The following is a 14,724-nucleotide window of genomic DNA, read 5'->3' on the forward strand; positions in this document are numbered from 1 at the left end:
TGCTTTTAGCTGTGGAAATTTTATTGGAATACAAATAACTCAAAGTCATTTTTTTGCCTCATGCATAATTAAAGTCTTGTGCTCCAGGACTGATCTGTCCACTGGTAAGCAGATGCTATTGCTGTTATTTCTATTGTTTTTAAGTACATGAGTCTTAGGAATATAATGAAGTGATCTAGTCAATAGTAAGCTATCATACAAATGCTACTAATATATCTATCCGTGTAACTCTAGCTTCTTCTTAAAGAAAATCATAACACGTGGATTCTTCATAAACCCTGTTTCACCTTCTCTGAAAATCATTGGTAAATACTGAGTCTGAGAACTTCCTACTTTTTAGATATTTTAAGATTCAAAAAATTTAGGGGAAAAAAAAACTTGAGATATTAAACATTGACTCCTTAGTTGAGCTTCAGTGAATCTGATAGTTTATATATTAGCTTATTATATATGTTTATGTATCCATATATGTTCCTATTTAGCTGCATTTTAATATGAATGGTTCAGTAGAGTTCCATTGCTTGCCTAATTTTCACAAACCCAATGCGTTCAAATATAAGCAATTATACATATTTTTCAATAAGGCCAATAAAAATGACAACATCTATAGAGGGTAAAATGCAACATCTATACCTTATAAAATTCTGTGATAACAGAATAATTATTCAACAGAAAATTTTCTACTATGAGACTTTTGAAATTACTGGTTCAAGAACATTTCCAGGGCAGAAAGTCTGATCATAATGAAGTTTGGCTTGAAAAATCTACCAAGAATAGCTTCGTGAATGGAAAATATTCTCTCTATATAACATAAAATTTTAAAACACCAAACACTTCAGCTTTGAGTACATGATTTTAATATTTTGGTAAAGAAATATTAATTTTTACTGTTAAAATGCCATGCTCTCTCTCTTCCCAAACACTAGTTTGAAATACTAACAATAGAGGTAGTATCTTGTTTATGAAAAATATTGTCACAAAGGTTTCTTTGAGATGCAAAAGAATCCTTTTACCTGAGCAGTTAAAGTGGAGGATTAAACCACTTTGCTAGCTGAGAAATATCTGAACTACCTTGAAAGAGAATGCATTGTTATTTGTCTTTACAAAGAAAGAATACCAAGTGTAGGTAGCAATTTTTCCATTGGTTTTGAAAAGGAACTCAGATTCCTTGACTCTACCGTCCTAAGAGGCTATAATTCACGTTGGATGTTTCAACACTGCCACCAAATAAAGCATTTTCCACAGTAGGCAAGGAGCACTTACTCAGAGTTATTTCTGTTAGGTGAATCTGGTAGCAGAAATAGGAAAACATTTTTGGAAAACACTCCTCATTTAGTTGTTTTTGCATATCTTGGCAGGAGTTGATTGAGCCGTTTGAAAACACTAATGTTCTGGAAATATGGCATAGCAGCGTCAGCAAATGGTCACCACATGACATGATTAAGCATTGCATATGGTGACTGACTCTAATTTAATTTTATTTTACCGTCCTCAAGGGTATGAACCACACTCTTCCATATTTTCCATATTTATGTAAAATCCCCACAGAACCATACATATGCTCACATATAAATGTGTTAATAATGATGATGAATGGCGACATAAGCTCAACCTGCTGCCACCTGGGAAAGAAGCAGGGACAGTGAGACTGGTGGTGCATTCGAACAATACATCCCCCACAGCCTCTGTGGAAACAGCTTTGAGAACCTTCCCTAGGCATCAGGCCAAAACGCTGTGGAGGACTAACAGGAAGACAACTGGGAGTAGTCTCCATGCCTGAGAGAGAAGGAATGCTTTTGGTGATAAATTACTTAAGTGACCAATTAAACCTTGCTTTACCCATATTTTATAATTTTCTCACTTTTTAGAATGTTAAAGATAAATTAAAAAAAAAAAAGACTTGCCTTTCAGGAAGAGAACCTTAGCAGGCCAACAGCCGTGGCAGAGAGAATTCATACAGCACTTCGCAAGGCCAACGGTGGTTTCCACCTCAGCCTGGGAAAGAATTGAACAGAGGTTAAAGATGGTCTATTACAAAGTAAGCACTAAATAGTCAACTTCAAGAGTTTAACTTCCTCAGTTCTCGTTTCTTAGATAATGACAGAGATGTTTTTAAAAAACAGTAGAAGCATGCTGCTATGATCAGAAGTTCATATGTTGGACTCCTCACCTCCAAATGTGATGGTATAGCAGATGGAGACTTTGGTGTAGGGTTTTAGGTCATGAGAGTGGAACCCTCATGAATGGGGCTAGTACCCTTATAAAAGAGCCTGAATAGAGCTCCCCGGCCCCTTCTACCAAGTGAAACTCTAGCTGTGAACTTGGAAGCTGACCCTCATCAGAAAGTGACCATGCTGGTATCTTGAACTTGGACTTACGAGCCTCCAGAACTGTGAGCAAGGAACTTCTGTTGTTTATAAGTTACCTAGCCTACGTTTTGTTATAGCAGCCTTAATGGACTAAGACACATCCCAAAAAGGAATCTGGCTTTAGTGGTATAAATACCTGGATAATCTGCTGGTGATATGGACTTCTAAACAACAGTAAAATGTTTTTCAGATTTCCAATGAACAGAAATTGGTGGGTTAGGACTAGTATTTGATTTTTTTAAGTAAATACATTGCGGGGGGGTGGGGAGGGGAATGACTGCATTGTTAAAGTTCTTTCACAAAGCATTATTATTTCAGTTATATTCTTGTGTATACACCTACTCCTGATCACCATGCTCATTATTTTTCTTACTCTTATACAGCATTAAAATTTGAAAACCACTGCCATATGGTCCCTGAATAACTTTCTAAATGGGGGGCACCTCCTGGCTGCCAGGTATGCTGGGTGCCCAATGTGAGTTTAGAGTCAGGTTTAGATGGGTCCTGTCAACAGGAGGCTTTTAGGGGCTGGTTGGAGACAGAGAAGGCATGTGGTGCTGGAGGTCTAAAAGACACTAAGAAAACAAATAAAGATATTACACAGAAAATTGTGTCAAGTTTTCCTTTGTGGTGGGCAAAACCCTTTGTCCATTTCCTCTTAAAACACTTTAATAAGTTTGTCTCTCTTCTATTTCATTGCTTATTCTGCTAGGGAAGATGTACCCAGGTGTTGAGTCCAGCTCAAAGGTGGGTGTGCAGCGTGAGCAGAGGCTGCAAGTGGAGACTTGGCACCTGAGGGGCTAAATATACTGCAGATTTATATATCAATTTGTTTCTGCGAAAAGACACCGATGCTTGGTTTTCTCTTTTTTAATGGATTTTTCTACATTTAAAATGGACTTTAAAACTCCCCTGACTTAAAAGTCCATAATCTGATCCCCACCTCCCCCAACCCCCACTCGCCCAGTACCCTTAATCTAACCTTTTAAGCCTGTCTTTCAGAAACTCATAATTCTGTGCTTCAGAGTTTTCCTACCTAAATCTAGTATCACAAATACTTATACCTCCAAATGGTAGCATTAGGCTGTATTTCACAACCTGTAAGATATTGAAATCTTTCACTGGAGATATAAAAACTTTTCTTTTTCCTTTCATAAATAATGCTATGGAAACTACTAAATCAATATTAAGAAAAGATTAACCAACCTTTTTTTTTTAAAAAATCCTTCTTTAAGTGAAATTTAAGAACGATGTAAGTTTCTAAGAATACAAAGATGAAAACACTCTGACCTTCAGGAGCTCACAATCTGGAGGGTGGGGGTGCAGGGGGCGACAAGGAAGCTAACAATCATAGTGGGTGCTGTGACAGAAATATGCTCAAAATGCAAAGAGAACACAGACATGAGCACTCACACGAGTAACGGACATACGTTAGGCAAAGTGCCCTGAGCAGGGAGGGAACGTCTGAAATGACATCAAAACTGTCCACTTTAATATGCATGACCCCTGAAAACTACAGTTGACTATTCATGACAATTCTAGGAAGAACTGATTAACATTTCCTCTTTAGAAGAGGAGAAAGAGAAGCTAAAAGAGGTTAAGAGGTTTGCCCAAGGTACACCGCTCTGATCTGCACCTATATCTGATGACATCTCCTTCCCACTGCAATACCCAAGTCTAAGACTGTTGAAAATGCATTTCATTACCTACTAGTACTTAACAACAGGAATGATTTGCCTCCAGACAGCTGTCATTACTTTGCAACTTCTCATACTGTCCCAAATAATGGAAGATATGAGTATTAACTAGTAAGGTTTTTGAAATAATTCATTAGTGGATGAGGTGTTGATCATCACATGAACATATGAGGAAAGATCATCAAATGATGAACAGCTAATGACTACTGTGAGATATTTGATAGCATCAATTTCTTAAAACGAGAATAAGCCCCAAATGTCAAAGTATCTACTATCCCAAGGCACAATTAATGGCCTGTCTTTATGTGCAGAGTATGAGACTGTTAATGTAATAATCAAAATATTTTTAAGAAAATTTTTTGAGAATAGCATTCAATATATAAAAAGAATCTACAGATATTTTCAATTTTTAAAAAAGAATGCCAAACATCACTCAAAAAAACAAAACATAAAACCACCTCTTCTTGAGTTCTGGCACCCAATATCTGTGAGTTGCTTGACTAGAAGAGAAGCTAAGTAGTGAACAATATCTTAGAAAATAAAGTATGTCTACTAACCCAATTTAAGGAGCCAACATCTTCACAATAAATAGATGGCATTATCTTTTTCATTCCCTGATGATTTTTCCATTAGTAGAATTAGGGGCTTAACCAGTGACTAATAACCCTGTGCAACTTCATGTAATCAGTAAATGAAATTTCTATAACTTGATTTAAATAGTCAATTCTCTGTCAGTGTTTCATCAGTGAAGCAGGATAAGCTGAAAGAATCTTAGACAACTGAAACAAAGGGACCATCAACTCTGGGATGCATTTGTTTAAATGTTTAATTCCCTAGGTTGTATTCATCCAATATCTAAATGTGTTCAAGAAAAATAGTATAACCTAAGTGAGTTCTTAATAGTTCTAATGATTGTTGAATCTTAACCCCAAAATTTGAATTATATCCTTGCTAAAGCTGAAATCATATGTTTCACTAAAATCAGAAAAATGGTAGCTATGGTCTTTTGTGATTACCCTGTTTTTGCCCTTTCACTTCTCTTTAACGTTTTCTTTAAACCTACTTAATATTTTAAATAATCTTCTGAAAATGTTAGGTCTCAAACTGGATAAGGCCCATTGACTATAATGAAAAGATTATTTATGATTCTTATCTTGTTTATGCTTTTAGTAGGCTTATTTAACAATAGCACCTATAAGCCTGAAAGATATTCAATCTGTAGTCTAATATGAGTACCTGATTATCTCTAATGCATTTCTGCACGTTAAGTTATTCTGAGTCTTGGTTTGGGCCAATATTCTTTTCCTTATTATGCACACTGTCATATATGTATTCCTATTTTCTTTTTTAAAAACCATTTTCACGGTAAATAATGATTTGAAACCTGTGCTGCAGGCACTCTCTCATTTAAGAAATTTATTTAGAGTCTACTAAAGGCAAAAGGACTCATAAAAATATCAAGTGTGAAATTTATGTCCACAACATCTATGTATGGCCAAATAGATTGTGCCACGCACAAAGGAGACAGGCCAAGGGACGTGAGTGAAGGCTGGCATCTAGCCTCTTCCCCACTTAGCAAGCTCAAACCCTGAGAAAGATCTGTCCAGACAAAGTGCCTTTGTGTATATCATATTCCCACAAGAGATGCCTTTGCTAATTTTAATAAGCATCTTATATTCTGAGGATAGAGGCTTGATTAGTTTCAGTGCCTGACTATCACACTTCTATTAAGCCAATCTTCCAGTATTAAGCTAATCTTCCAGCCAATCTCCTGTTATTATCTTACATTTTTGTAATATGTTTAGCATATTCTAAATATTTCCTCTGGAGAAGGGAATGGCAACCCACTCCAGCATTCTTACCTGGAGAATTCCATGGACAGAGGAGCCTGGCAGTTTACAGTTCATGGGATGACACCCCAGTATAATCTTAAGCATAAAAGTGAAAATTCCAGATTTTGCTTCAATTTCCTCTCCTCTGTGTTTTAGATTACAAGTTGCACCTAAAATGATTTTGGAGGTCCTGTTTTCCTACCACTTATTCCTGAATTTAAAAATGGCTAGACTAAGGGATTGGTCACAACGGCTTCTTTGATAGCTCAGTTGGTAAAAAAAAATATGCCTGCAATGCAGGAGACCCTGGTTTGATCCCTGGGTTGGGAAGATCACCCGGAGAATTTCATGCTCTCTATAGTCCATGACATGCAAAGAGTCGGACATGACTGAGCGACTTTCACTTTCACAATGGCAGAGTAGAAAAGACCCTGACTTTACCTCCTCTCATGAGCAAATGGAAACCACAACTATCTGCAGAACAACTATTGATGAAAAAGACTGCAAACTACCAGAAAAGATTTTCTATAACTAAAGACATGGATAAGGAGATGGGTAAGAGGGACAGACTTGTGATATAATCAAATCCCACACCCACCAGGTGGGCGCCCCACAAACTGGAGAGTGATTATATTACAGAGGTTCTCCCATAGGAGTGAGAGTTCTGAGCCCCAAATCAGGATCCCCAGCCCAGGGGTCCGGCACAGGGAAGACAAGCCCCCCCAGAACATTCAGCTTTGAAGACCAGTGGGGCTTAGTTGCAGGAGCCTCGTTGGACTGGCGGAAAGACTATACTCAAAGGGCATCACAACATCCACATGCACCAGATCCCAGAGAAAAAGCAACAATTTGATAGGAACCTGACCAGGGAGGCCAGACCTACCTGCTGGTCTTGGAGAGTCTCCTGGTGAGCTGGGGAGGTGGCTGTGACTTACCCTAGGGACTTACACAATGGTGGCAGGCATACTGGGGAGCATTCAAACACATGAACGGTGCTGTTGGTGGCTGCCATCTTGGCTTATCGGCACCAAGACTTGGCCCCGCCCAACAGATTGTAGGTGCCAGTGCTGGGATGCCTCAGGCCAAACAACTAACTGAATGGGTAGACGGCCCACCCATCAGCAGACAGCCTTCCTAAAGACTTCGTGAGTTCACAGCTGCCTCTAGACATGCCCTGAGACCCAGTCCTGCCCACCAGAAGGCTAAGGCCCAGCTCTACTCACCAAGGAGCAGGCACCATCCCTCCCCAAGAGGAAGCTGCAGTCGCTAGATCAATATCACCCACTAGGGCACACAAGAAGCACAAAAACTATGATTCCCAACAACCTGCAGACTGAGCCTGCCAAAGGCGAGCCAGACCCTATCCTGGGACTAGCTGGGCCCTGGCCTTGCCCACTAGCAGGCCAACACAACTTTCATGATTCCCAGGACTCCAAAGCCAACTGTGTCAGGAACACTGCACCCCCAAAACCAACAGTCAAATGAGCCCAGAGATCTGTGGACCCTGCAGCCAGACTCCAGGAAGCAGCTCTGCCTGTCAGTAGGCACAAACCCCAGAATCTTAGGAATTCTAATTCCACCCTCTGGTGAGCCAGCCCTAGTCCCAGCGCCACTAGGGTTCTATAACCAGAGATCTCATGACCAGGACCCACTAAACAGCAACCAGCGGCATCCACAGAAGGCAGGGCCTGGCAACCAACTGGACTATGGGCCAAACAAGCCTACCAGACCACCCACAGTCAGTTCACAACAACAGAAGGACCCACACAACTCCATAGAGCATATTGCTTAGGTGATGAGAGAACAGTGAACTGCTAGGATGCATAGGACATCTCCTACAGAAGGCCATGTCTCCTAAGTTGAGAAATGTAACTAACCTGCCTCATACATAAAAATACAAATAGAAACTTTGATAAAATAAAGCAGCAGAGGCAAATATTTTAGAAAAAGGAACAAGATAAAACCCCAGAAGAACTAAGGGAAGATAGGCAATCTACCCAAGAGAGATTTCAGATTACTGATTGTAAAGATTATCAAAGAAATTGGGAGAAGAATGGATGTTCAGAGCAAGAAGTTAGATTTTTTTAAACATAGTTAGAAAATGTAACAAACAATCAGAGATGAAGAATACAATAAGTGAAATGAAAAATATACTAGAAGGAATCAATAGTGGACTAAATGATTCAGAAGAAAACATCATAGTCTAATGTGTTATTTAAGGCTGGTGTTTCCTTATTGATTTTCTGGAATAATCTGGATGATGTGAGGTTTTAAAGTTCCCTAGGTTTATTGTATTACAGTTGATTTCTCCTTTATGTCTGTTAATAATTACCTTCTATATTGAGTTCCTCCTATGTTGGAATAGATCAGAATGTATCATGCACCATAATCAAGTGGGATTTATCCCAGGGATGCAAGAATTTTTCAATATCCACAAAAATCAGTGTGACACACAACATTAAAAAATTGGATTAAAAAATCATATGATCATCTCAATAGGTACAGAAAAAGCTTTTGATAAAATTCAACATCCACTTATGATAAAATCTCTCCAGAAAGTGGGCATAGAGAACATACCTCAACACAATGACAGCCATATACAGCAGGCCTACAGCTAGCATCATACTCAATGGTGATGAAAAGCTGAAAGCATAGCTTCTAAATCTCAAACAAGACAAGGATGCCTGCTTTTGACACTTTTATATAGCATAAGTTTCCAAGTCCTTGCCACAGCAATCAGAGAAGAAAAAAAGAAAAGGAATCCAAATTGGAAAGGAAGAAGTAAACTATCAAATGTTTACAGATGAAATGACAACTACAGAGAGAAAATCCTAAAGACACCACCAGAATACTACTAGAGCTCATTAATTAATTCAGTAAAGTTGCAGGATGTAAACTTAATATACATAAATCTGTTGCATTTCTACACACTAACAAAGAAATGCCAGAGAAATTAAGGAAACAATCCCACTTACCATCACATCAAAAAGAATAAAACACCTAGAAATAAACCTAACTACAGAGGCAAAAGACCTATGCTCTGAAAGCTATAATATACAAATAAAAGAAATTGAATATCACACAAATAGATGGAAAGATATTCTGTGTTCTTGGATTGGAAGAATCACTATTGTTAAAATGGCCATAGTACCCAAAGCAATCTACAAATTCAATTCAGTCCCTATTTACTTATTTTAATTTAAGGATAATTACTTTACAACATTGTGGTGGTTTTTGCCATACATCAACATGTCACAGAGTAATTTTAAAATGTTTATGGAAAAACAAAAGACCCCCAAATAGCCAAAACAATATTAAGAAAGAAGAACAGAGCTGGAGTAATCACCCTTTCTGACTTCAGACTTCACTACAAGACTACAGGGATCACAGGAGTATGATACTGATACCAAAAAAGAGACACACGGGTCAGTGGAATAGGACAGAAAGCCCAGAAATAAGCCCAATTAATCTGTAACAAAGAAGGCAAGAAAATAGAATGGAGAAAAGATAGTCTCTTTAGCAGTGCTTCTGGGAAAATTGGACAACTGCATGTAAAAGAATGAAATTAGAACACTGTCTAACACCACACACAAAAGATAAAATGTACTAAATACCTAAACGTAAGAAAAATAGTATAAAATTCATAGAGCAAAACATAGGTATACCTTGCAACAAGAATTTTTGGATTCATCTCCTACAGTGAAATTCAGATCACCATTATGTCTACTACTGTGGGCAAAAATACCTTAGAAAAAATGGAGTAGCCTTCATAGTGTGAAATGCAGTATTGGGCACAGTCTCAAAAATGACAGAATGGTCTCTGTTCAATATCACAGTGATCCAAGCCTATGCCCCAATCATTAATGCCAAAGAAGCTGAAGTTGAACAGTTCTATGAAGACCTACAAGATCTTCTAGAACACCAAAAAAAAAAAAAAAAAAAGATGCCCCTTTCATCCTTTTTATCATAACGGACTGGAATGCAAAAGTAGAAAGTCAAGAGATACCTGGAATAACAGGCAAGTTTGGCCTTGGAGTACAAGATGAAGCAGGGCAAAGGCTAACAGAGTTTTGCCAAGAAAACACACTGGTCATAGAAAACACCCTCTTTCAACAACACAAAGAGACAACTCTACACATGGACATCACAAGATGGTCAGTACCAAAATCAGACTGTTTATATTCTTTGCAGGAGAGGATGGAGAAGCTTTATACAGTCAGCAAAAACAAGACCTGGAGCTAACTGTAGCTCAGATCATGAGCTCCTTATGGCAAAATACAGACTTAAATTGAAGAATGTAGGGAAAACCTCTAGGCTATTCAGGTATGACCTAAATCAGATCCCTTATGATTATATAGTGGAAGTGACAAATAGATTCAAGGGATTATATCTGATAGACAGAGTGCCTGAAGAACTATGGACGGAGGTTGGTAACATTGTACAGGAGGCAGTGATCAAAAACATCCCCATGAAAAAGAAATGCAAAAAGGCAAAATGGTTGTCTGAGAGGGCTTACAAAGAGCTAAGAAAAGAAGAGAAGTGAAAGGTAAAGGAGAAAATCAAAGATATACCCATCTGAATGCAGAGTTCCAAAGAATAGCAAGGAAAGATGAGAAAACTTTCCTAAGTGAACTATGTAAAGAAATAGAGGAAAACAGTAGAATGGGAAAGACTACAGATCTCTTGTAGAAAATCAGAGATACTAAGGGAACATTTCATGCAAACATAGGCACAGAAATGGTATGGACCTAACAGAAGCAAAAGATACTAAGCAGCAGTGGCAAAAATACACAATAGAGCTATATAAAAAAGATCTTAATGACCTGGATAACCATGAAGGGGTGATCATTCACCTAGAGACAGACATCCTGGAATGTGATGTCAAGTGGGCCTTAGGAAGCATCACTATGAACAAAGCCAGTTGAAGTGATGGAAGTCCAGTTGAGCTATTTCAAATCCTAAAAGATGATGCTGTTAATGTGCTGCACTCAATATGCCAGCAAATTTGGAAAACTCAGCAGTGGCAACAGGACTGGAAAAGGTAAGTTTTCATTCCAATCCCAAAGAAAGGCAATACCAAAGAATGTTTAAACTACCGAACAATTGCACTCATCTCACACGCCTAGCAAAGTAATACAGCTAGCAAAGTTATGCTCAAAATTCTCCAAGCAAGTATTCAACAGTACGTGAACCAAGAACTTCCAGATCTTCAAGCTGTATTTACAAAACACAGGAACCAAAGATCAAATTGCCAACATCCACTGGATCATAGAAAAAGCAAGAGAGTTCCAGAAAAACATCTACTACTGCTTCATCCACTATGCTAAAGTCAGGGAACATGGATTGGTTCCAAATTGGGAAAGGAGTACTCCAAGGCTGTATATTGTCACCCTGCTTATTTAACATATATATGCAGAGTACATTATGGGAAATGCAGGGCTGAATGAAGCAGAAGCTGGAGTCAAATTGCCGGGAGAAATATCAATAACCCCAGATACGCAGCTGACACCACCCTTCTGGCAGAAAATGAAAATGAACTAAAGAGCCTCTTGATAAAGTGAAAGAGGACAGTGAAACAAGCTTAAAACTCAACATTCAAAAAACAAAGATCATGACATCCAGTCCCATCACTTCATGGCAGATAGATGGGAAACAACGGAAACAGTGACAGTCTTTATTTTCTTGGGCTCCAAAACACTGGATGGTGACTGCAGTCATGAAATTAAGAGACACTTGCTCCTTGGAAGAAGAGTTATGGCAAACCTAGACAGCATATTAAAAAGTAGAGACATTACTTTGCCAACTAAGCTCCGTATAGTCAAAGCTATGGTTTCTCCAGTGGTCATGCATGGATGTGAGAGTTGGATTATATAGAAGGTTTAGCACTGAAGAAGTGATACTTTTGAACTGTGGTGTTGGAGAAGATGCTTGAGAGTCCTTTGGATAGCAAGGAGATCTCTTAAGGAGATCTTAAAGGAAATCAGTCCTGAATATTCATTGGAAGGACTGATGCTGAAGCTGAAACTCCAATACTTTGGCCATCTGATGTAAAGATCTGACTCATTGGAAAAGACCCTAATGCTGGGAAAGACTGAGGGCAGGAGGAGAAGGGGGTGAGAGGATGATGTGGCTGGATGGCATCATCAATCCAATGGATATGAGTTTGTTCAAACTGCAGGAGATACTGAAGGACAGGGAAGCCTGGTGTACTGCATTCCTAGGGTCACAAAGAGTTGGATACAACTGAGTGACTGAACAACAACAGCAACCTAGAGTAAAGGAAATAAAAGCAAAATTGGGCCTAATTAAACTTAAATTCTTTTTCACAACAAAGGAAACCATAAACAAAATGAACAGACCAGCTATGGAATGAGAGAAATTATTTGAAAACAATGCAACTGACATGTTTAATTTCCAAAATATACAAACAGTTCATACAGCTCAATATTGAAAAACAACCCAATGTAAAAAATGAGTGTAAGACCTAAATAAACATTTCTTCAAAGGGGTGGCCATCCAGATGGCCAACAAGCACATGAAAAGATCCTCCACACTGCTAATGTTACAGGAATACAAATGAAAACTATAATGAGGCACCACCTCACACCTGATGGTCATTCTGACCATCAGCAAAAAGTCTACAAATAATAAATGCTGTAGAAGGTGTGCAGAAAAGATAACTCTTCTACACTGTTGGTGGGAATGTATACTGGTGCATGACTATGGAGAACAGTATGGAGGTTCCTTAAAGAACTAAAAATAGAGCTACCATGCAATTCCTGGGCATGTATCAAAAAGACACACGCACCTCAGTATGCATAACAGCTATTTACAATAGCTAAGACATTGAAGCAACCTATATGTTCCTCAGCTAATGAATGGATAAAGAAGATGTAGTGTATACCGGGGGTCTCCCACATTGCAGGCAGATACTTTACCATCTGAGCCACAATTGAAACTTATACACACACACACACACACACACACACACACACACACAAACACACATATAATGAAACAGTGCTTGTGTGCATGCTAAGTTACTTCACTTGTGTCCGACTCTTTGTGACCCTATGGACAGCAGCCCACCAGGCTCCTCTGTCTATCGGATTCTCCGGGCAAGAACACTGGAGTGCGTTGCCAAGCCCTCCTCCAGGGGATCTTCCTGACCCAGAAACCAAACTCGTATCTCCTATGTCTCCTGCATTGCCACATAGGTTCTTTACCACTAGCACCACCTGGGAATACTCAGCCATTAAAAGGAATAAAATAATGCCATTTGCATGAATGAACACAGATTATCATCCTCAAGTAAATCAGAGAAAGACAAATGTATGGCATCATTTATATGTGGAACCTAAAAAAAATGATACAAATGAACTTATTTACAAAACAGAAATAGACTCACAGACAGAAAACAAACTTATGATTACCAAAGGGGAAAAGTGAGGGTATATTAGGAATGAAGCAGAGGATATTAAGAAAAAAAGGCAGCAAGAATACACAAACAACTATACAAAAAAGATCTCAATGTCACAGATGACCATGATGGTGTGATTGCTCACCTAGAGCCAGACATCTTGGGTTCTGAAGTCAAGTGGGCCTTAGGAAGCATCATTACAAACAAAGCTAGTGGAAGTGATGGAATTCCAGCTGAACTAGTTCAAATCCTAAAAGATGATGCTGTCAAAGTGCTGCACTCAATATGCCAGCAAATTTGGAAAATTCAGAAGTGGCCACAAGACTGGAAATGGTGAGTTTTCATTCCAAACCCAAAGAAAGGCAGTGCCAATGTGTCAAACTAATGCACAATTGCACTCATCTCACATGCTAGCAAAGTAATGCTCAAAATTCTCCAAGCCAGGCTTCAACAGTACATGAACCATGAGATGCCAAATGTTCAAGCTGGACTTAGAGAAAGCAGGGGAACCAGAGATCAAGTTGCCAACATCTGTTGGATCATCAAAAAAGCAAGAGAGTTCCAGAAAAACATCTATTTCTGCTTTATTGACTATGTCAAAGTCTTTGTGTGGATTACAACAAACTGGAAAATTCTTAAAGAGATGGGAGTACCAGACCACCTGAACTACCTCCTAAGAAATCTGTGTGCAGGTCAAGAAGCAACAGTTAGAACTGGACATGGAACAATGGAGTGGTTCCAAATTGAGAAAGGGGTATGTCAAGGCTGTATATTGTCACCCTGCTTATTTAACTTATATGCAGAGTACATCATGCAAAATGCCAGGCTGGATGAAGCACAAGCTGGAATCAAGATATCAGGGAGAAATATCAATAACCTCAGATATGCAGATGACACCACCCTTATGGCAGAAAGTGAAGAAGAACTAAGGAACCTCTTGATGAAAGTGAAAAAGGAGAGTGAAAATGCTGGCTTAAAACTCAGCATTCAGAAAACTAAGATCATGGCATCCAGTCCCATCACTTCATGGCAAATAGATGAGGAAAAAATGGAAACAGTGACAGACTTTATTTTTCTTGGACTCCCAAATCACTGCAGATGGTGACTGCAGCCATGAAATTGAAAGACGCTTGCTCCTTGGAAGAAAAGTTATGATCAACCTAGACAACATATTAAAAAGCAGAGACATTACTTTGCTGACAAAGGTCCGTCTAGTCAAGGCTATGGTTTTTCCAGTGGTCATGTATGGATGTGAGAGTTGGACCATAAAGAAAACTGAACACCAAAGAATTGATGCTTTTGAACTGTGGTGCTATAGAAGACTCTTGAGAGTCCCTTGGACTGCAAGGAGATCCAACCAGTCAGTCCTAAAGAAAATCAGTCCTGAATATTCATTGGAAGAACTG

The sequence above is a fragment of the Cervus canadensis genome, chromosome 4, assembly GCF_019320065.1.
Source record: "Cervus canadensis isolate Bull #8, Minnesota chromosome 4, ASM1932006v1, whole genome shotgun sequence".
NCBI classification, from domain to species: Eukaryota; Metazoa; Chordata; class Mammalia; order Artiodactyla; family Cervidae; genus Cervus; species Cervus canadensis.